The sequence below is a fragment of the Bufo bufo genome, chromosome 6, assembly GCF_905171765.1.
Source record: "Bufo bufo chromosome 6, aBufBuf1.1, whole genome shotgun sequence".
In the NCBI taxonomy this organism is placed as follows: Eukaryota; Metazoa; Chordata; class Amphibia; order Anura; family Bufonidae; genus Bufo; species Bufo bufo.
Window position 1 is genome coordinate 401,431,615 of NC_053394.1, and position 24,261 is coordinate 401,455,875.

The window sequence follows — 24,261 nt, forward strand, 5'->3', positions numbered from 1 at the left end:
GGTAATGGGGGCATTAGGGGGGCTCATACAGGACAGAGTAGGAGGAAAGCAGACTGTCCTCTATGGGCCCCCCCTCCCTATGAATTCTCTTGCTGCCTGGGCCGGCAATGCTGCAGCCTGCATTAACCTATCTATCTATCCCTGGGGACCCTTCCCAATATAACAAACCACCGGCACCAACCGTGTCCGGTCAGGAGCGGGCAAGCAGACCTTCAGTCAGGGACTGGGAAGGGATCGATGCAGGGTGCAGGGTGCCTACTTCACTCGAGTCGTGGCTCAGGTCAGACAGACTCGAGAATGAATGTGTAATGACACTGGCCAATCAGCAGCTGCCTCTTTGTGCTGCTGACTTGCGCTGATTGGCCAGTGTCTGTGAAAACTAGAACACACCTGCAGGCTGGCCGGGCGGGAGAATCAAGTTCAAGCAGTGAGGCAGCATGAGCAGGTTAATACAAGGGGAGGACGCCGATCAAAGGCAAGTGCCGCGGGCCCGCGCTGTGCCTGCGCCGCCCACAGTGTGTGTTTGTACTAGTACTGCCTGGCTGAAATAAATGGAGGGGGCGGGGCCTTCCGTGCGCTTCGGGCCCCCCTGCGCTGCGGGCCCCATAGCAACGGCGTGGTCTGCCTATATTGGCGGTACGCCACTGCTATCATGAACCACTTAGGCCTCCATGTTGTACAGTAGAGATGAGTGAACCAGTTCTTACCAAACAGGGTTCAGTCCAAACTTTGCGATTTTTTTTGGGATGACAGACGAACTCGAACTTTTTCAGGTTTGTCTTGGATGCATCCAGCAAAACCGCATGTAGCGCCTTTTTACTGAGTTTATCTGCAGAAAAAAAACACTAGGGAGCAAGAAGGGTGCTCACATGACCCTGAGAGGAAAGGAGAGGGGGGAGGAAGGTGCTCTGATAGGCTCCCACACTGACAGACAGCTTGGGTGAGCAAATCAATGCTGCAGCAGACAGGAAGGTAGTCATTCTGTGCTGGGCTATGAATGAGGGTGGTTAGGTCTTACAGTGTCTGCCCAAAAAACTATCTTAGGTAGTCAGGACAGTGAAAAATCAATTAAGCTTGTAGTATTTTACTCCCAGGGAGAGTGAAGGGTTAGAAGTGCAAAGAAGAAGAATTGAGTGTGAAGAGTAGGGACAAGCTGTCAACCAGGAAGTGAGGAGCTGAGGCTGGGTGTGCCTCCTGCAGAACTGCAGCAGCTGCAAACCTTCAAGGCAGCCAATACTATATTTTTCCATTTTAACAGAAATTCTGTTTTTTGAGGAGTGGAATAAGTGTAAAACTGTACAACACATGTTCTACCATCAATTTAGCACAGCATATACTAATGTGAACTCTGTCAGGACACCTCACATAGTTAATTTAGTTTTTATGGGGGGGGGGGGGGGGGTGATCACTACACCAATACACAGGGTAGTGCACCAAATTATATGTGAGTGATAACGTGATATTAACCACCTCAGCTCCCCTAGCTTAAACACCCTTAAAGAGGACCTTTCACCTGTATAAACGATGTTAACTGAGTATGCTGCCATATAGAGCGGCGCCCGGGGATCTCACTGCACCTACTATTATCCCCGGGCGCCGCTCCGTTCTCCCGTTATAGGCTCCGGTACCTTTGCTTCTTAAAGTATAGTAGGCGGGTCTTCTCTTGTCCTGTGGGCGTCTCCTTCTCCTAGGCTGTAGCGCTGGCCAATCGCAGCGCACAGCTCACAGCCTGGGAGAAAAAAACCTCCCAGGCTGTGAGCTGTGCGCTGCGATTGGCCAGCGCTGCAGCCTAGGAGAAGGAGACGCCCACAGGACAAGAGAAGACCCGCCTACTATAACTTAAGAAGCAAAGGTACCGGAGCCTATAACGGGAGAACGGAGCGGCGCCCGGGGATAATAGTGGGTGCAGGGAGATCCCCGGGCGCCGCTCTATATGGCAGCATACTCAGTTAACATCGTTTATACAGGTGAAAGGTCCTCTTTAATGACCAGACCACTTTTTACACTTCTGCACTACACTACTTTCACGATTTATTGCTCGGTCATACAACTTACCACCCAAATGAATTTTACCTCCTTTTCTTCTCACTAATAGAGGTTTCATTTGGTGGTATTTCATTGCTGCTGACATTTTAACTTTTTTTGCTATTAATCGAAATTGACCGAAATTTTTGCAAAAAAATGACATTTTTCACTTTGTTGTAAAATTTTTCAAATAAAACTACATTTCTATATAAATTTTTCTCTAAATTTATTGTTCTAAATGTCTTTGATAAAAAAATGCAATAAGTGTATATTTATTGGTTTGCGCAAAAGTTATAGCGTTTACAAACTATGGTACAAAAATGTGAATTTCCGCTTTTTGAAGCAGCTCTGAATTTCTGAGCACCTGTCATGTTTCCTGAGGTTCTACAATGCCCAGACAGTAAAAACACCCCACAAATGACCCCATTTCGGAAAGTAGACACCCTAAGGTATTCGCTGATGGGCATAGTGAGTTCATAGAAGTTTTTATTTTTTGTCACAAGTTAGCGGAAAATTATGATTTTTCTTTTTTTTTTTTTTTCTTACAAAGTCTCATATTCCACTAACTTGTGACCAAAAAAATAAAAACTTCCATGAACTCACTATGCCCATCACGAAATACCTTGGGGTGTCTTCTTTCCAAAATGGGGTCACATGTGGGGTATTTATACAGCCCTGGCATTTTAGGGGACCTAAAGCGTGAGAAGAAGTCTGGAATCCAAATGCCTAAAAAATGCCCTGTGAAATCCTAAAGGTGCTCTTTAGAATTTGGGCACCTAGGCTGCAAAAAAGTGTTACACATGTGGTATCGCCATACTCAGGAGAAGTAGGGCAATGTGTTTTGGGGTGTATTTTTACATATACCCATGCTGGGTGAGAGAAATATCTCTCTAAAAGTCAACTTTTCCCATTTTTTTATACAAAGTTGTCATTTTAGAGAGATATTTCTCTCACCCAGCATGGGTATATATGTAAAAATACACCCCAAAAAACATTGCCCAACTTCTCCTGAGTACGGCGATACCACATGTGTGACACTTTTTTGCAGCCTAGGTGCGCAAAGGGGCCCAAATTCTAAAGAGCACCTTTAGGATTTCACAGGGCATTTTTTACGCATTTGGATTCCAAATTACTTCTCACGCTTTAGGTCCCCTAAAATGCCAGGGCAGTATAAAAATCCCACAAGTGACCCCATTTTGGAAAGAAGACATCCCAAGGTATTCCGTGAGGGGCATGGCGAGTTCCTAGAATTATTATTTTTTGGGCACAAGTTAGCGGAAAATTATGATTTTATTTTATTTGATTTTTTTTTCTTACAAAGTCTCATATTCCACTAACTTGTGCCAAAAAATAAAAACTTCCATGAACTCACTATGCCCATCACGAAATACCTTGGGGTGTCTTCTTTCCAAAATGGGGTCACATGTGGGGTATTTATACTGCCCTGGCATTTTAGGGGACCTAAAGCGTGAGAAGAAGTCTGGAATCCAAATGCCTAAAAAATGCCCTGTGAAATCCTAAAGGTGCTCTTTAGAATTTGGGCCCCTTTGGGCACCTAGGCTGCAAAATTGTCACACATGTGGTATCGCCGTACTCAGAAGAAGTAGGGCAATGTGTTTTGGGGTGTATTTTTATATATACCCATGCTGGGTGAGAGAAATATCTCTCTAAAAGTCAACTTTTCCCATTTTTTTTTATACAAAGTTGTCATTTTAGAGAAATATTTCTCTCACCCTGCATGGGTATATGTAAAAAAACACCCCAAAACACATTGCCCAACTTCTCCTGAGTACGGCGATACCACATGTGTGACACTTTTTTGCAGCCTAGGTGCGCCAAGGGGCCCAAATTCTTTTTAGGAGGGCATTTTTAGACATTTGGATTCCAGACTTCTTCTCACGCTTTAGGGCCCCTAAAATGCCAGGGCAGTATAAATACCCCACATGTGACCCCATTTTGGAAAGAAGACACCCCAAGGTATTCAATGAGGGGCATGGTGAGTTCATAGACGATTTTTTTTTTTGGCACAAGTTAGCGGAAACAGATTTTTTTTTGTTTTTTCTCACAAAGTCTCCCTTTCCGCTAACTTGGGACAAAAAGTTAAATCTTTCATGGTCTCAATATGCCCCTCAGCAAATACCTTGGGGTGTCTTCTTTCAAAAATGGGGTCATTTGTTGGGTGCTTGTACTGCCCTGGCATTTGAGGGTCTCCGCAATCATTACATGTATGGCCAGCATTAGGAGTTTCTGCTATTCTCCTTATATTGAGCATACGGGTAATGAGATTTTTTTTTTAGTTCAGCCTCTGGGCTGAAAGAAAAAATGAACGGCACAGATTTCTTTATTCGCATCGATCTATGTGGATGAAAAAATCTCTGCCAAAAAAAAAAAAAGGAGGGGAAAGACGTCTGCCAGGACATAGGAGCTCCGCCCAACATCCAAACCTACTCAGCCCGTATGCCCTGGCAAACCAGATTTCTCCATTCACATCAATCGATGTGGATGAATAAATCATTGCCGGTATTTATTTTTTTATATACAAAGTGTTTGCCAAAGTATATTAACACCGCCACCTCCTCAGCTCATATGCCTCGGCAAACGTATCTTTTTTACTGCAGAGGAGAAATCTCGTCTTGCAGCGCCGCATACACCGACTTTTGTGTAATCTGACAGCAGCGCAATGCTTCTGTCAGAATTCACATCAGTGCTGCAGCTGGTTCATCGGTTGGTCCACCTAGAAGGTAAAAAAAAAAAAACAGGCCGCAACGCAATAAATTTATTAACATTAACTTTATATAACATTTGAACAGAACATTAACTTTTATAAACTTTATTGAACTTTTGGAACAGAACATTAACTTTTTTGCTTACCGGTGATTTTTTTTATTTTACTTTTTACCTTTATTACAAACCTCTCCTTCCCCATGGGACAATGTGCAAAGCGCAAATTGCCCAGAGATGTGGCGAAGTACGTTATGCACTTTGTCCCAGGTGAAAGGAGAGGTTTGCAGCAGCTGTGAGTAAAAGGGCCCTAAGACCCCTGTGTGCCTGTCCTGTGTCACGCAATGCTATGCTAATAGTGTACCTGTGTGTGGTACTTCCGGAAACACTCCCCTAAGGGCAGGGTGGTCAGAGCAGTCAGGACAGAAATAGCGGGTGTCACGCCTTATTCCACTCCTGCTACAGACACAACATTTTTTTCGGGGTGGCGGTTGGTTTGAGGTACCAGCAACAACATTGGGGAAATGTCGCTCGTGTAGACGGCTCACTACACTGGTGGTTGGGGCCACGGAACCTCCTGGATACAGGAGGTTCTCGATGATCTCTTCCTGAAATTTGAGGAAGGATCCTGTTCTCCCAGCCTTACTGTAGAGAACAAAACTATTATACAGAGCCAATTGAATTAAATATACAGACACCTTCTTATACCAGCGTCTGGTCCTGCGGGAAAGTAAATAAGGAGCCAACATCTGGTCATTGAAGTCCACCCCTCCCATGAGCAAATTATAGTCGTGGACCGAGAGGGGCTTTTCAATGACACGGGTTGCTCGTTCTATTTGGATTGTCGTGTCTGCGTGAATGGAGGAGAGCATGTAAACGTCACGCTTGTCTCTCCATTTCATCGTGAGCAGTTCTACGTTACACAAGGCAGCCCTCTCCCCCCTTGCAAGACGGGTGGTAACGAGCCGTTGCGAGAAGCCCCGGCGACTAGGTCGCGCGGTGCCACAGCAGCCAATCTGTGGAAATTGTCCACATAAAGATGGTACCCCTTGCCAAATAATGGTGACACCAAGTCCCAGACTGTCTTCCCACTGCTCCCCAGGTAGTCAGGGCAACCGACCAGCTCCAGGGTCTGATCTTTACCCTCATAGATCCGAAATTTGTGGGTATAGCCTGTGGCCCTTTCACAGAGCTTATACAATTTGACCCCATACCGGGCGCGCTTGCTTGGGATGTATTGTCTGAAGCCAAGGCGCCCGGTAAAATTTATAAGGGACTCGTCTATGCAGATGTTTTGCTCAGGGGTATACAAATCTGCAAATTTGGTGTTAAAGTGCTCTATGAGGGGCCGAATTTTGTGGAGCCGGTCAAAAGCTGGGTGGCCTCTGGGACGAGAGGTGCTGTTGTCACTAAAGTGCAGGAAATGCAGGATGGTCTCAAATCGTGTCCTGGACATGGCAGCAGAGAACATGGGCATGTGATGAATTGGGTTCGTGGACCAATATGACCGCAATTCATGCTTTTTTGTCAGGCCCATGTTGAGGAGAAGGTTTTAAATTCAGAAAAGTTTTAAATTCGGAAACTTGGACGGGTTTCCACTGGAAAGACTGGGCATAAAAGCTTCCCGGGTTGGCGGCTATAAATTGAGTGGCATATCGGTTTGTTTCTGCCACGACTAAGTCCAAGAGCTCCGCAGTCAAGAACAGCTCAAAAAACCCCAGTGCCGATCCGATCTGAGCTGTCTCAAACCGAACTCCAGACTGGGCGGTGAAAGGGGGAACTACTGGTGCGGCTGAAGTTGGGGGCTGCCAATCAGGGTTTCCCAGCACCTCAGGGACTCTAAGGGCTCTACGGGCCTTTCTGTGCGGCGGGGGAACTAATGCACGTGCCACCGTACCAGCTTCAACTGCCCTTCTGGTGCTCGCCACTTCACCATGTTCTACGGCAGTGCTGGTACTAGGTCCAGGAAGGGCTGCGCTGCTGGTGTATGCCTCACCATGTAATCCGACAGTGCCAGCCCCACTCTGAAGTGGATCCTGCGCAACCTGTGGTCTAGCAACACGGGCCGGGTACGCCTGGTGGTATCAGGGACCTCAACCTCATCGTCCGAACTTTGGGTCAGACTGCCACTGCTTATTACAGGTTCGTATTCTGACCCGCTGGATTCGTCAGATGAGGGTTCCCATTCCTCACCCGACTGGGTCAGAAGCCTGTAGGCCTCTTCAGAAGAATACCCCTTATTTGCCATTTGGTCAACTAAATTTAGGGGGTATTCCCTGAGACTACCCAAGAAAAAAAGCAAGCCTGTCTTACAAATGGGAGGCTAGCGAAGTACCGGAAGCCACTGCGATTGATAAAAAAATATTAAAACTGATTTTTTTTATCGCCGCAGCGCTTGTGAAGTGATTGTGCAGTGATAAAATAATATATGTATTTTTAGCACTGCGGCGGGGCGGGCGTAGGTGAACGCACGTGTGGGCGACCGATCAGGCCTGATCGGGCAAACACTGCGTTTTGGGTGGAGGGCGAACTAAGGTGACACGAATACTATTATAGATCTATAAAAGTACCAATGCTGATTAGCGATACGCTAATCAGCGAATCAGTGACTGTGGTGCGGTGGGCTGGGCGCTAACCGACGCTAAACTACCTAACAAAGGGGCCTAAACTAACCTAAAACCTAACCGTCAATACTAGTGAAAAAAAAAGTGACAGTTTACACTGATCACTTTTTTCCCTTTCACTAGTGATTGACAGGGGTGATCAAGGGCAGGGCCGGCTCCAGGTTCATGTGGGCCATTGGGCGATAAATCCCAGTGGGCCCCCATGAGGCATTTTTTTACATTGACATGTCCCCCTGTGGCTCCTACACGGTATAATGACCCTCAGTGGCCCCTATACAGTATAATGACTACTAGTGGCCCTTCACACAGTATAATGACTACTAGTGGCCCTTCACACAGTATAATGAACCCCCAATTCCCCCCCCCCCACTGTATAATGACCACCTGTGGCCCTGCATTCAGAATAATAACCCCCAGTCGCCCCCATTTAGAATAATGACCCCCAGTAGCCCCCACACTGGGGGAATACTGTATGGTGGGGGCTCTGGGGGTCATTATACTGAATGGAGGGTCATTGGTGATCATTATACTAAATGGGGGACACTGAGGGTCATTATACTATGTAAAGGGCCCTCACAGTATAATGACCCCACAGTGACCCTCCATTCAGAATAATGACCCCCAGTCGCCCCCACACTGGGGGTTATACTGTATGGAGGGGGCACAAGGGGTTATTATATTTAATGGGGGCTCTGGTGGTCATTATGCTAAATGGAGGGTCAATGGGGATCATTATACTAAATGGGGGGCACTGGGAGTCATTATACTGTGTAAGGGGCCCTCACAGTGTGATGAATGACCCCCCAGTGGCCCCCTCACATACCTATCATTGCAGGGGAGCTGGTGGTCCTGTCATTCACTAACCGCAGCTCCCTGCGCTCCTTCTCTACGGCGGCCCGCTGCAGCAGTGAGCCAGGCCTGGAGGAGAGAAGGAGATGTGCAGTGATGGAGCTAGAACTGACTGGGCCCCACAGCGAAATTTAGTACGCCCCCTCCCCCCCCCAATGTGTGTTCACATTACGTTTTTCCTATCGGTTTGATGTATACACATGTGCAGCACTCCACGTTTTTGTATCCTGCAGAGTCAAGTAAAAAATGCATACGTTAAGGTATATGTTTTTTTACCATGGAACTGTATGGTGAATGGACTGGCACTGTACGGCATCAGTCTGAGGCATCTGTTAACGCATTCATTTTTGGTATTCATTAAATGGATGGAAAAAATAGGATGTGAACCCAGCCCTAGTGTCAGAATAAGGCTACTTTCACACTTGCGGCAGAGAGATCCGGCAGGCAGTTCCGTCGCCGTAACAGCCTGCCGGATCAGGCAAAACGTATGCTAACTGATGGCATTAGTAAGACTGATCAGGATCCTGATCAGTCTTAAAAATGCCTGATCAGTCGAAAAAATGCATTGAAATGCCGGATCCGTCTTTCCGGTGTCATCCGGCAAAAACGGATCCGGCATTTATTTTTTCACCTTTTTTTCAGTCTGCGCATGCGCATACCGGAAGGACGGATCCGGCACTAATACATTCCTATGGGAAAATGTATTCAGGCAAGTCTTCAGTTTTTTTAGCCGGAAATAAAACCGTAGCATGCTGCGGTTTTCTCTTTTGCCTGATCAGTCAAAACGACTGAACTGAAGACATCCTGATGCAAACTGAACGGATTACTCTCCATTCAGAATGCATGGGGATAAAGCTGATCAGTTCTTTTCCGGTATAGAGCCCCTGTGACGGAACTCAGGGAGGCCGCCATGTACTGACAGAGCGCTACCTGGTCCTGGTGGTCAGGGGTGAGGACTGTGCTTCCCAAGGATCATTTTCTACTGGGAAATACAGGGCGCAGTATAATACACTAGAATATATATACTATAAAGATATTAGCCCTACCCCTGAATAACAATACAATTAGGGGGTCATTTATTATATAGAAATACGTCTATGTTAGGCGTATTTCTGACACAGATTGTGGCGCAAAGGTCCTTAGCACCGCAATCTGTATCTTTTCCCGCTCATGCCAGGTCTAAAAAAAGTGGGGTGGGCAGGGAAAGGAATACAGTTATAGCCATTCAGTTATTGGATACCACCGCCATATAGTGATAACACCGCCATATAGTGACCGGATAAAAGGGTATAAGAGGGCACAGTACAGGGAATGACTATGGGCACTGCACAGGGTGTGGTAGGAGGGCACAATGCAGGGTATAAGGGGGCACCGTACGGGGTGAGGGGCACAGTACTGGGTGGGGGGCACTGTACGGGGTGGGGGGCACAGTCACATGGTCCTGTGACGTTAGAAGGTCCTTATGGTGAATGCGGTTCAGATGCCACCATAATGAGAGGCAGAGGAGTGAGACAAGGGCCCTGGATGGACAGGAGGGGTGGACACAGCAAGTAGGTGGAAGGGGCTCTGAGGGGGATTCATACAAGTAGGGGCAGGAGGTCTGTGCAGGGCAGAAATAGGAAGGTGGAACAGGAGCTCTGGATACATGAGGGAGGAAAGGAGACAGCAGGGGCTCCATGAGGATGAGATAGGACAGGATGGGGGGGGGGCAGCTGTCATGGAGACAAACAGCTTAATGAAACAGTAAAACCACTAAATAGAATGAAGCAGCAGATCGAAGAGTCCCCCTTCCTTTCCTTCTATCCCACAGAGAAGAGACAGTCACAGTGCAGACTCACTCACAGACTGTCTCCACACTTCTCTGCTCCAGCTCCAGCCCTGCGGTCTCTCTCCTCAGGCTGCGGTCTCTCTCCTCAGGCAGCATGTCCTGTGTAGAGGGGGCGTGTCTTGTGTAGAGGGGGCGTGTCCTGAGTCTCTGCAGCTCAGAGGGCCCACCAAAGGGGTACTGCATATGTGAAATGACAGCAGTGAGAGCTCCCATCTGTATTGATGGAAGTGCTCAGAGCAGCTCAGTGGGCCCCCCCAGGAGCATTGGGCCCCGGCACTTGCCCGGGGATGCCGGGTTATGACGCTGGCCCTGATCAAGGGGTTAATTGGGGTGATGGGGGGGGGTGATCTGGGGCTAAGTGTAGTGTTTGGTGTACTCACAGTGATGTCTGCTCCTCTGCTGGAACCAACCGACGAAAAGGACCAGCAGAGGAGCAGAGAAGCCATATAACACATCATATTTATAAATATAAATATAATGTGTTAACTGGCTTGTGATTCGATTTTTTGAAAATCACCAACCTGCCAGCGATGATCATTGGCTGGCAGGCTGGTGACGAAATACTCCTTTAACTTTTGCCGGCCCGCAATGCGCATGCGCGGGCCGGCTGTGCGCGTAATCTCGCGTCTCGCGAGAGGACGCATCGGCATGTCCAGGAGGAATAACAGGGCCGCTGCCAGGACGCAATCCTGCGTACGGCGGTCCTGAGGTGGTTAAGCCTCAATCATCTGTTTCCATTTATTTCTGCCTCCACACGGTTCATAATTCCGGGGGGGGGGGGGGGTTGTTTAGTTTAATGAAAACAGCATATAGGCGATACGTACACCAATACACAGGGTAGTGCACCAAATTATCTGTGACTGTGTGTTTAGACATCATCTGCCCCCTCAAAAATCATAACACATGTGATGGCGCGGTGTGTTTTTAAACACAGTGTATGTTAATAGTGATGGACGAACATCGGCGAATGCGAACGCGATCAAATGTTCGCGAACCGCAAGTTCGCAGCGGGCCCCATTCACTTTAAAGGCAGGCGAACCTGGAATACCTTCAGGTCATATTTGCAGCCACCAAATACTTACTAGAAGTGCACAAATAGTCCCACAACATGGACAGTGACATACCAGATGTATTATTCGAATTTGAGATCTCCATTCATTATTTTTTTCAATGCGAAATATCGGCAATATAATTTTCGTCTATGCGCATGCGCAAAATAGGCGCAGCCTACTACAGCAACTGGTTTCCACCAGACCGAAGTTGGATGCGATCAGAAAAGATGGTTGGCAACAATTTTCGCGACGTTGAGGAAGAATTTCTGATCACTGTAAGTAATTTGACATTAAAGCAGTGTATTTGATTACATTTCACATGCATGTTATAACAATCGCTGTATATGCAGATCGAGTGTTTAAAAAAAGCGTCATTGCGAAAATCCCAAATGATGCAATTTATTTTTTCGCGGTACACACAACTTCACATTTTATAAGGCCTCATGAGATATTAGTGATTGGTGCACTAAGTATTGTTGTGAGAACTTGCCTCTCCAGTACAAGCCCCAAAAATTTGCCAATAGGCATTCAACTGACAGCACACAACTTTGTAGGATTCTGTGGCTGGAGGGACATTAGGCGGTCACAGGATAAAAATGTAACTATCGGCCAGTACAGACCCCAAAAATTATCTAATAGGCATTACCTTACAGCAAAGAACTTTGGATTCTGTGGCTGGAGGTACATTAGGCGGTCACAGGATAAATATGTAACTGTCGGCCAGTACAGGCCCCAAAAATTATCCAATAGGCATTCACCTGACAGCAAAGATTTTGGGATTCTGTGGCTGGAGGTACATTAGGCGGTCACAGGATAAATATGTAACTGTAGGCCAGTAAAGGCCCCAAAAATTAGGCATTCAACAGACATAAAAGAGCTTTTATGCTGCTGTATTTACCTAAGACAGGGACCATGATTTGTTCTGGGTGGTGGCAGATATTTGTGGGCTGTCATGAGGAAATTCAATCAAACATGGTCGACTCATCACATGTGTTGAATTCCTCCGAGATCCATGCCTCATTCATTTTTTGAAAATGTGAGGTAGTCCACACTGTTGTGAGCTAGGCGAGTGCGCTTATCGGTCATGATCCCCCTTGCTGCGCTGAATGTCCTTTTGGACAGGACACTGGACGAGGGGCAAGCCAACAGTTCCATGGCAAATTGTGCCAGCTCTGGCAACAGGTCAAGCCTGCACACCCAGTAGTCCAGGGGTTCATCGCTTCTCAGAGCGTCCACAGGGGTCGTTAACCCGATGTAGTCGGACACCTGTCGTTCTAGGCGTTCCCTGAGGCTGGATCCGGAGGATGGCTGTCGATGGGTTGGCTGCAAGAATGATCTCATATCTTAAGTGACCAACACATCTTTAAACCCCCCTCTTCTTCCATGCGCTGTTGGATTGGTACCCGCAACTGTTTCTCTGTGAGTGGAAATTCCTCTGCCAGCGCCCGCAAAAGCAGAATGCAGCATTTCTCGAAGCAAGGCCTGGAAGTGCTGCATTCTGACAGCCCTCTGTGATGGTGGTAACATTTCCGCCATTTTGTGTTTGTACAGGGAATCTAAGTACGTTGCCACCCAGTACTGGTCCTCGCCCTTTATGCTTTTTATACGGGGGTCCCTCTTCAAACTCGAGCATGAAGGCCCCCATTTGCACTAAACTGGAAGCGGTGGAGTGGCCTGGCTCCTGCTCATCATCCAGGATAATGTCATCCTCGTTCTCCTCCCCCATCCACGGACAACACCAGGGATCCCAGAAACGTTTAAAACATGCTCTTTTTGCTCCTCCTCGTCCCCGGAACCACCTTACTCTGACTCCTCTTCAGACTCCTGTTGTTGACTTGTCTCAGATGGAGTAGCCCCCCTGGGAATTCATCCAGCATTGCGACTTCCTCATCTTCCTGCTCCTGCTCCTCGACGGCTTGATTAATGACACGATGCAATGCACGCTCCAGAAAGAAGGCGTAAGGTATGATGTCACTGATAGTGCCCTGGCTGCGACTGACCAGTTTGGTGATCTCAGAAAATGGCCACAGAAGTCTGCATGCGTCGTGCATGAGCAGCCACCGGCGCGGTAAAAAAAAAACAAGCACTGTCCTGCCGCAGAGTTTGTACAGGTAGTCATTAACTGCACGTTTCTGCTGGAGCAACCTATTAAGCATATACAAGGTGGAGTTCCATTGCGTCGGGCAGTCACATATCAGACATCTGACGGGCAGGTGCTGTCGCCGCTGAATGTCAGCAAGGCGAGCCATGGCCGTGTAAGATCTTCTAAAATGGCCAGAGAATTTCCTGGCCTGCCGCAAGATGTCCTGGACCCTGGAGATATTTGGCAATGAATCGCTGCACAACTAAGTTCAGGACGTGTGCCATGCATGGCACATGTGTCATTTTGCCCTGTTTCAGCGCGCTCAGCAGATTAGCACCGTTGTCGCACACCACTTTACCAACTGTCAAATTGAGCGGGGTTAGCCACTGATCTGCCTGTGACCGCAAAGCTGAAAGGAGTGCAGGACCGGTGTGGCTCTTGGCTTCCAGGCACAACAGACGCAGCATGGCAACGTCTCACCTGGCATGTCGACTAGGTTCTGGGGATCTTGGAGGGCGCAGCGGAAGAGACAGTAGCAGCAGAAAATGAGGAGTCAACCGAGGAGGAGAGAGAGGATGGAGTAGAAGGAGGAGAAGAGGCAGGCCTGCATGCAATCGTGGCGGTAATACCAAATCTACATGGGTGCCACGGGTTGCATGCTTGATGGCCGTCAGAAGGTTCACCCAGTGGGCAGTAAAAGTTATGTACCTTACCTACCCGTGTTTGCAAGACCACGTGTCTGTGGTCAGATGTATCTTGGCACCGACACTGTGTGCCAGAGATATAATCACTTGCCTCTGAACTTGGTCATATAGCTCTGGGATGCCCTTCTAGGAGAAGTATTTCCTTCCAGGCACCTTCCATTGCAGTGTTCCAATGGCCACAAATTTTCTAAAGGCCTCCGAGTCCACCAGTTTATATGGCAGTAGTTGGCGGGATAGCAGTTTTGACAAGCCAGCAGTCAGCCGTTGGGCAAGAGGGTTATCTGGCGTCATCATCTTTTTTCGCTCGAACATTTGGGGCAAGGAAGCCTGCCTTTTGCCAGATGAACGTGACAACGGCACGGTGGAAGGTGGAGTGGAGGATAACTGGGAGGAGGGACGAGAAGGAGAAGAGGCAGGACGGTGAGCGATGGGAGTGTGGCTTTGTGGGTTCTGACGGTGTTGCTCCCACTGGGCTCAGTGATGGGAAGCCAGGTGCCTTCTTAAGGCGGTCGTACCTAGGTGAGTGTTGGGCTTACCGCAACTTATGTGTTGACAGCACAGGCTGTAGATGGCAACACTATTGTCATCAGCGGACACATTAAAAAAAGCCCACACTGCGGAACCATGTGCCTTCATCCTGGGAGTGCCAGATGTGACCGTGCATGGTGGATGTTTCGTTCCAGATACATTAGCAGTCTTCTTTTTGCCTCCTGTGCACTGTAAGTTCTGCCTGCTTCTCCTCCTTCTCCTACCTATCTGCTGCTCCATCTCTCCCTCTGAACTCCCCTCCTTTTCCTCTCTTGTGGGCACCCACGTTATGTCCATCGACACGTCATCATCGGATTCATCACCTTCACCCCCACTGACATTAGAGATCTCGGAGTATGCAGCAACAGCGGGGTCCACCCTCCTTGGGCTGATCTGGGTACTGTCGTCAGACCGCTGGGTGACGACCGTTGATACCTCCTCTTCCTGATCCGATGCCAATAATGGCTGCGCATCGGTAAGGTCTTGTAATGGATGGGAAAATAATTCCTCTGACTCGAGCGGAGGGGATATGTTGGTGGTGTCTTTGGGGGTGCACACAGCAGAGAGTGAAGAGGGTGCAGATACAGAGGATGAGGAGGGTGCAGAAGCGGTAGGCTGAGTGAGCCACTCAACCAACTCTGGTGCGTCCTTTGATGTAATCGCATGCACTTTCCCCATCTTCTCACTTAGGCTCCGGCCTGGTGCATCTGCCCGACCCCTACCACCCCTGCGGAATGGCCTGCCTCTTCCTCTGCCTGTCATTTTCAAAATGACCCTGTGACAAAAGTCCCTATAGAAGAGCAGTATTTATGGAAGTATGTATATCACACTCCTGCATCAATTAGTTTTTTGGGGGGGCAACTGGTATATCGCACCAGTAGAAATTATTTGTTCCAATAGTGTTTCTCACTCTGTGTAGATGCGGTAACGCGGCAAAACCGCAGACAAATGCTGCACTACCCAAATGCACTATATAGAACATATATTATTGGTATATAAAATCCCTGCTTCAATCAGTTTTTTTGGGGGCAACTGGTAAATCACACCAGTAGAAATTTTTTGTTCCAATAGCGTTTGGCACTCTGTGTGGCTGCAGTATCGCAGCAGAACCGCTAATGTTAGAAAGCATATTATAAGTATATTACACCCCTCAGTATGTCACACCTATACCTTTTGTGGCCCTATTAGCTAGCGTTTGGTGTCCCTAACAGTCTGTCCCTGCTCCACACAGCAACCTCTCCCTACACTGGCAAAACATAGAATGTAAAATGGCGCCCAGATCAGGTTTATTCATAAGGTAGGGGTATGTCCATGTGCTGAAACGTCTCAATTGGCTGTCCTGTATCACCTTATGGATGTGTCATGGTTCAAAGTTCTTCACAATGTAAAAGAATATGGCGGGTGCGAATATCGCCATATGTTTGGATGTTTGGCGAATCGCGAACGCGCAAAGTTCGCCGCGAAACGACCGCCGGGCAAACCGCAAGGCCATCTCTATATGTTAATACCATCAAACGTGCATTTACCCATAGCCATGTATGTCAGAGTCACTCAGACATTATATACTATTGCTGTCATTGCGTTCGAGAGCTTGGGGGGGGGGTGATAAATTCTTAAAAAATAAAACGAAAAGAGATAACAAAAAAATTCTTCTAGGGGACTAGAGGGCCAATTTTCAGGTCAATTGGAGAAATTTCAGATCAGTTCGAATCAATTTGGGTCTGAACCGAACTTTTTTAAAAATTCTGCAAAACTGAACGAAACTAAATCTCAAGTGGTTTGCTCATCTCTAATGTACAGTTGTGTCATTGTGATCGTGTGGGCACGCAAACTGTGTCTGCCTGATCACAGAAGAATTCCAGTGAATAGTAGAAATGGAAGGCCACAGCAGCATATCCAACAGGTTCTTCTTTATTATCGAAAATTCCACAGCATAGTGTACAACAAAATGGCAACGTTTCGGCTAAGTGTAGCCTTTGTCAAGCATATGTTACAATTGTGCCCACCAACATATAAATCTAAAAACTAGCAACTCCCACAATCATAATTGCCCAATCAACAGTAAGATCGGTTGACACACCTACATAAACTCAAATCACAATGAGGCTATAACTAACTACCCAGCTGTTTCAAATGGGCATATGCAGGTAAAACACATTCACCTGTATGGAGGAATAGAGAGTAGGCGTCGAGAGTAGGAAACCGAACTCGCCTTCGGTTCTGACTGGTACCTCGGAATCGAAGCTGAGTACGGTTTCAAGTTTTAAAGTGGTTTTCCACCTAAAAAATCAATTACCAAAGTTATTCAGCAAAGTCACGTGCTACTTTGTGAATAACTAACTTTGGCTTATCGGAGCCCATAGATTCTAAAACTGTACAGAGACTGATCTCCGTACAGTGTTATTCCGAAGTTTTGAATGAAGCGACTTCGGATGAAGCATTCAAAGCTCACGTCGCTCAACACTAATCACAGGAAACAGGCTTTGCCTGTAATATTTGCTCCCGTGCTAAGACTCCTTATGTTGATCTTAGTGGTGAACTTTGTCCTTGTTTGCTCACAGAGACCACGGACCCAGGTGTCTACGGATTTCACCACTGATCTATCTGGTGGTGGTTGATTATTTCAGTAACGTGAGTCATTGGTGAAACTGACCTTGTCCGATTTATTTATTAAGCACATTGTATGGGTGCATGGTATTCCTGAGAGCATTTTTTCTGATAAAGTTGTTCAGTTTGCTTCACAATTTTGGAGGGCCTTTTATGAGAAGCTTCGAGTCCACTTGGCATTTTCTTCTGTGTTTAATCCTGAGACCAAGGGCTTGTTCACACGACCGTGCCGTGTTTTGCGATCTGCAAATTGCGGATTCGCAAAGCACGGATGCCTCCCATGTCCCTTCCGCAATTTGCGGAACGGAACAGGAGGCCCAATATAGAAATGCCTATTCTTGTCCGCAAAACGGACAAGAATAGGACATGCCTCATAATTTTTGCGGGGCCACGGAACGATGCAACGGATGCGGACAGCACACAGAGTGCTGTCCGCATCTTTTGCTGACCCATTGAAATGAATGTATCCATATACGGACCGTATAACGAATGCAAAAACAGCCCGTATACGGAAAACCCCCAAAAAGTTCATGTGAACGAGCCCTAATGGTCAGACAGAACAGTTTAATCAAACTGTTGAGCAGCATCTTAGTTGTCACATTGATGATCATCAATCTGAATGGCAACTTATCTGCTGTTAGCTAAATTTGTCATCAATAATTGTCATCAGGTATCTGTCAATACTTTGCCTTTTATTTGTAATTATGGTTTTCATGTTCGTTTTTGGGTCTTTTTTCCTATCTCCCAATGTGGGGATGAAGATCATTTCAAATAAACTGTGCACAATTTGAGCGCAGGTTCAAGCAAACCTCAAAAAATGCTGTACATAAATCACTGCGAAAGGTGCACCACAATGATATGCAACTGACAACTCTGGCTAATCCCTACAGCTGATGTTAAATGCTGAGACTTAAGCCAATGTATTCCTGTCAGGAACACATCGGAGCCCTTTTGCACCACCAGGAGAAGTATATAGTGGGCTCAGCATGCATGTTGGTACTTGCATCCCTGGATCCGATGAAAGCTGTAATGGCACCGGACGGGGTTAAAAGCAGAGTGTGCTTGGCGTGCACGCTGACCTGCATTCCCTGGACTTTGTGTGGCTATCATGGCCCATAAACAGGTAGGAACTAGTGTTAGGGACCACTCCATAGAGGCGACCATGACGTGGTGAGTGGCTTATTACGCTTTGGCCAAAATGTACACCAATGTCTCATCCAGCATGGAGGCAGGGCAGAATGCTGGATGTAGAGTGCTATCACATTTGTATTTTCCGTTTGTATATATATGTATTTCGCCATAGTGATGTGCACCTACATACAGGTTGTGCTGACTCAATCCCCCACATTTTTCTTTGTAGTATATATTGGAGGCGTGGCGATCTCCTTGGAGTCATTGCACACCTGACCAGTCAATCTGTCCTGGAGGCTGGTTTTAAAGTCAGTATAAAACTGAGTCTAAAATGTATAATAGGATAAGAGGGGCACACCTACATCCAATTCACATCGACCCCTAGACAGTAATATATTTGTAAAAAAATATATTAAATATACATGCGGTACCTGATAAATCTATAATACATCTAAAATACATAAATCTATGCTATAAATTAATATCAATACAGATAAAATGCGATCGTACTAAGGGTTAATAACGTCATGCACTAAATTTTTAGTAGTAAATGTCTCTGCTAAAATTCGATATAGTAGATAAAAATGCAGTCACTATATTGGTCCGTCAAAGACTCCAGCTCAAGATCTATATAATGAAGAATTTGAACAAGAATGGAACTCCTTTTTACGAGCACAGTCCATTGTATTAATGGAGATGATCGTGAAGAGGAGACAAGTCATTCTTGAATGTATCACACAACAAATAGAACAAATGAAAATTATGATTGATAAGTTGCCAAAGAATGATGAATTTACATTCTTACAAGAGCGATTGTGCAAAAACTTAGACAAAATAGAACATGATATTATTATGAAAAATACAAAAAAAAACATATAATATACAAAAGTCATACAATAAGTACAAAAATTCACAAATAGAAGAGAACAACCACAAACAATTAAAAACACAAAAAACAAGCGAAATAAAAGATACACACATAGATTTAGAAAGTAACTACACTATACCCACAACGAACAGATATGAAATTTTTTGTGAGAATCATTTTTTAGACTTAACCCCACCCCATCACAGAGCACGATCCAGACGTCACTCACCCCAACCACAAAGAACACGGATGAAATCCCCAAACAGATATCAACATCAATACAATTTGCGATATCGGCACAACAGTCAGGAGGACAATCACAGGTCACAACACCACTACGAAACACAACCACGGGAACACATACAGTACAAAGAACAACACTATGCCCAACAACACCAACACAGACCTCCAACACACGAGGGAAGAAGAAAAAATTACGCAGGAGAAAGAAATGGAAGAAATTAGGACAGACAGATCCAACACTGACAGACACTAGTAAGTCTATTGTAAATTTAAGTTCCACATCTCTCACAAAACCTCAAATAGATTTACTAAACAAAGAACTCAAATTCACGCCAACTATTCAATTAAACAAATTTGACACCTACATAGGAGTTGAAAAATTTATTCGTAAATTATGTTTGAAAAAATATCACATGAAAAACCCCATCAATACAGAAATACCAATATCTGTCAAGCAAACATATATACATACCAATTTGAAAAACAAATCGAAAAAATACCCTAGGCAAGAAATAAGCCACGAGATGGCCACTTTTAGACAGTAGAATGTGACATAAGGAAAATAAAAATAGCCAAAAATGCGAGAAATAACAATCTATCACAACAAGAAATTAACGAAATAAAACAACTACAAAAGGACAATAATATAGTAATACGCCCCGCGGACAAAGGCGGAGCTATTGTAATTTTAAATATAGAGAATTATAACCAGGAATGTAGAAGACAACTGTCTGATGTCAAGACATATAAAAAACTAAAATCAGACCCCACAAAAGAATATTATGTAAAATTAAGTAATTTATGTAATGAGGGATTGCAACAAAAGATTTTAACAGAGGAGGAATACAAATATATATTAAATACCGAACAAAGACTGCCGGTGTTCTATTGCATCCCAAAACTACATAAAAATCAGACAGATCCACCAGGACGACCGATTATATCGGGAATTAATTCACTAACCGTTAATCTGTCGCAGTATGTCGACAGACTACTACAACCGGTCGTGAAAAAGATCAGATCCTACGTTAAGGACACAACTCGGGTAATAAAAAAGATGGAAAAAATAAAATGGGACCCAAACTGGATTATAGGAACACTGGATGTACAGTCCCTATACACGGTAATCCATCATGATCATGGGATTTACGCTATGAGAGAACAATTACTCAAAGATGGCCAATTACCTACTGAACAAATATAATTTTTGGCCGAGACGGTAAGATTTATATTGGACCACAACTATTTTTTGTTTGACACAGACTTCTATGTGCAAACACAGGGCACGGCCATGGGCACCAGGTTTGCCCCCAGCTATGCCAACTTGTTTATGGCCCAGTGGGAGCAAGACGTCATCGCCCCAAAACTGGGGACAGACCTGGTGCTCTGGGACCGTTACATAGATGACGTGCTGTTTATACGGAATAAAGATCAAAAATCATTGGATTTTTTTGGAAGACATTAACGATAATTTATTGAACTTACGGTTTTCAGCGACCACAAGTATGTCCTCTATCGAATTCCTAGATCTACAAATTAATATAGAAGATCAAAAATTAGTATGCAGCACTTACCATAAACCGACATCAAAGAATAGCCACATACTATATAATAGTTGCCATTTGCCGCAATGGCTTTTAAATATACCGTCAGGACAATTTAGACGCATTAAAAGAAATTGTTCAAAACAAGACACATTTGAAGAAGAAGCAGCTATTTTAAAGGATCAATTTTTAGAGAAAAAGTATCCACTAGATCTTTTAGAATCCTCGCTAGATACAGTACGTAAATTGGATCGAAACACTTTTTTCTCAGAAAAAATGGAAATTCCAAAGTCCACAATACAAGAAAATGTCAGAATAATATTGCCATTTAACTCACAATATAAAAAGATTAAACATATAATTAATAAGCATTGGCACCACATCATCAAAGATAGAACAATAGGACACGTACTACCCAATAAACCTCACATTATTTTTACTAAGGCACCAAATTTGGGCCTATTAGTTGCTCCTACAATCAACAACAAAACCTTAAAAATACCAACCATACAAAAATGGATAGGTATGTCAGGATTTTATAGATGTGGGTCCTGTATGGGATGCAAATTCACTACATCCCCTAAAAAAACAAGTGAAGTGAAATCAACTAGCAATTATTATATACATAAAATTAGGGAATTCCTGACATGCAACACAGAAAGCGTAATATATATTATACAGTGCCCATGCAGAAAACAATTCGTGGGCAGAACTAAAAGAACTTTAAAAAAACGCATAGCTGAGCATATCACAAATATTAAAAAAGGATACGACAAGCATGCCCTGTCACTCCACTTTAAAACAGCACACAATCAGGACCCAAGAGGGATGAACTTTGTGGCCCTAGAAAAAGTTAACATACAGTGGAGAGGAGGGGACCATATAGGAAAAATGTCTAGGATGGAATCTAGAAAGATTTTTGAGTTCAATTCCCTCCTCCCACAAGGATTAAATGCAGAGATGGAAGTATTCGGTTTTTTGTAAAAAAAAAAAAAGGACAATTGAACTTGTGTCCCTCATTGCTATAACTCAAATGATCAAATGGACCCTATATAATACTTACCAAAAAGATACCTTAGATTGTTGTAGACAAAATATCTCCTAAAAGAAAGAAAAGAAATAAATGATTATTTTTTATCATTTTTTATCATTTTTCATGCATTTACATTTTTATGTATTTATATGTTTTAAATAAAACTAAAATAATTTTTAAAATAAATGTTTTTTTACAAATGATTATTTATGGAAGTATAAAAAACCACCTATAAAAAACTACTTGTTGATAATGCACCAACTATGCACCTACACATCATTATTATTTAAAGGCTCCCTATATACCACTGAGGAAGGAGTCGTGCTAACTCCGAAACGCGTATGGTGTAGACAAGTCTCAACAGAAAGAAAGAAACCGCAACATAATTTGCGCATCTTAACCGAATTTGCAATCAATCCGTAAAGAAACGAAAGTCCTGCCGTGCAAAAAAGATACAAAGCAATGGCGAATTTCAAGTAGGGCCGAATTTATACTGACCCTAGCTCATCAAACGGACATTCAGTGCAAGCTTATAACTCACGACAAAGTAGATTGGAGGTACAATCATCTGCGCTGACAACACGTGGGACGCCACGCTAAGCGCAACGACCTGAACACTTTACCACCTCTACAAACAGTGAGTACTTGCTATATCGTATCGCAGTGTACTAGCGGAGCTATAACTGTGAAACGAAGTTACTATTATAAAAAGGATTGTATGTAATCATACGCAAAGGACTATACATTTTTCCTATATTGAAAGATTAACGCATCTATATTTTTTTCTCTCTTGGAAGAATCGCATATCGCGGACCAATATAGTGACTGCATTTTTATCTACTATATCGAATTTTAGCAGAGACATTTACTACTAAAAATGTAGTGCACGACGTTATTAACCCTTAGTACGATCGCATTTTATCTGTATTGATATTAATTTATAGCATAGATTTATGTATTTTAGATGTATTATAGATTTATCAGGTACCGCATGTATATTTAATACATTTTTTTACAAATATATTACTGTCTAGGGGTCGATGTGAATTTGATGTAGGTGTGCCCCTCTTATCCTATTATACATTTTATCTTCTTTTAAGGTTTGGGGTAACCTTTTTAGGGGGAGCACCCTTTTTCATTGCAACTTAGAGGGTGAGCCATTCCGATATATCTCATAAAACTGAGTCTGCTTATATAGAACTTACCAGTAGCCATTTGGCTCCAGGAGAAGTATATGGTGGGCTCAGCGTGCATGTTGGTACTTGCATCCCTGGATCCGATGAAAGCTGTAATGGCACCGGACAGGGTTAAAAGAAGAGTGTGCTTGGCTTGCATGCTGACCTGCATTCCCTGGATTTTGTGTGGCTGTCATGGCCCACAAACAGGTAGGAACTAGTGTTAGGGACCACTCCATAGAGGCGACCTTGACGTGGTGAGTGGCTTATTACGCTTTGGCCAAAATGTACACCAATGCCTCATCCAGCATGGAGGCAGGGCAGAATGCTGGATGCAGAGTGCTATCACATTTGTATTTTCCGTTTGTATATGTATTTCGCCATAGTGATGTGCACCTACATACAGGTTGTGCTGACTCAATCCCCCACATTTTTCTTTGTAGTATGTATTGGAGGCGTGGCGATCTCCTTGGAGTCATTGCACACCTGACCAGTCAATCTGTCCTGGAGGCTGGTTTTAAAGTCAGTATAAAACTGAGTCTGCTTATATAGAACCTACCAGTAGCCATTTGGCTCCAGGAGAAGTATATGGTGGGCTCAGCGTGCACGTTGGTACTTGCATCCCTGGATCCGATGAAAGCTGTAATGGCACCGGACGGGGTTAAAAGCAGAGTGTGCTTGGCTTGCATGCTGACCTGCATTCCCTGGACTTTGTGTGGCTATCATGGCCCATAAACAGGTAGGAACTAGTGATAGGGACCACTCCATAGAGGCGACCTTGACGTGGTGAGTGGCTTATTGCGCTTTGGCCAAAATGTACACCAATGCCTCATCCAGCATAGAGGCAGGGCAGAATGCTGGTTGCAGAGTGCTATTGCATTTGTGTCTTTTTCTTTGTATATGTATTTCGCCATAGCGATGTGCACCTAGATATAGGGTTGTGCTGATTGAATCCCCCACCTTTTGCACCACCGTCAAGGTATCTCAGTGTGGCATGGGTTCCTACCACTAGACTACCTACGGTGTGTGAACACGGTCTGAGAGGTGCTAAGATACAACTTACAGCCAAGCTCCCACATACCTCCATAGTGAGATCACTCATGTAGTGGGAGAGATGATAAGGCTGTAAGCCCCACCCTGGGGATTGCCGTTAGCAACGGATCACATGCGGAGGAATTGCTCCCCGGGTTATAAACACGCCACAGTGTTTTTTTGGTTTTTTTTAGCGTTTCCTCCCATTTATGCA

At 44.9% G+C, this 24,261-nt stretch overlaps 1 protein-coding gene across 1 annotated transcript in view; it reads left to right on the top strand.

Annotated features, from left to right (window-relative positions):
• Positions 1-24,261, top strand: part of LOC121004474 (zinc finger protein OZF-like) — a 543,049-nt gene that overhangs the window by 22,278 nt on the left and 496,510 nt on the right. The window lies entirely within an intron of this gene.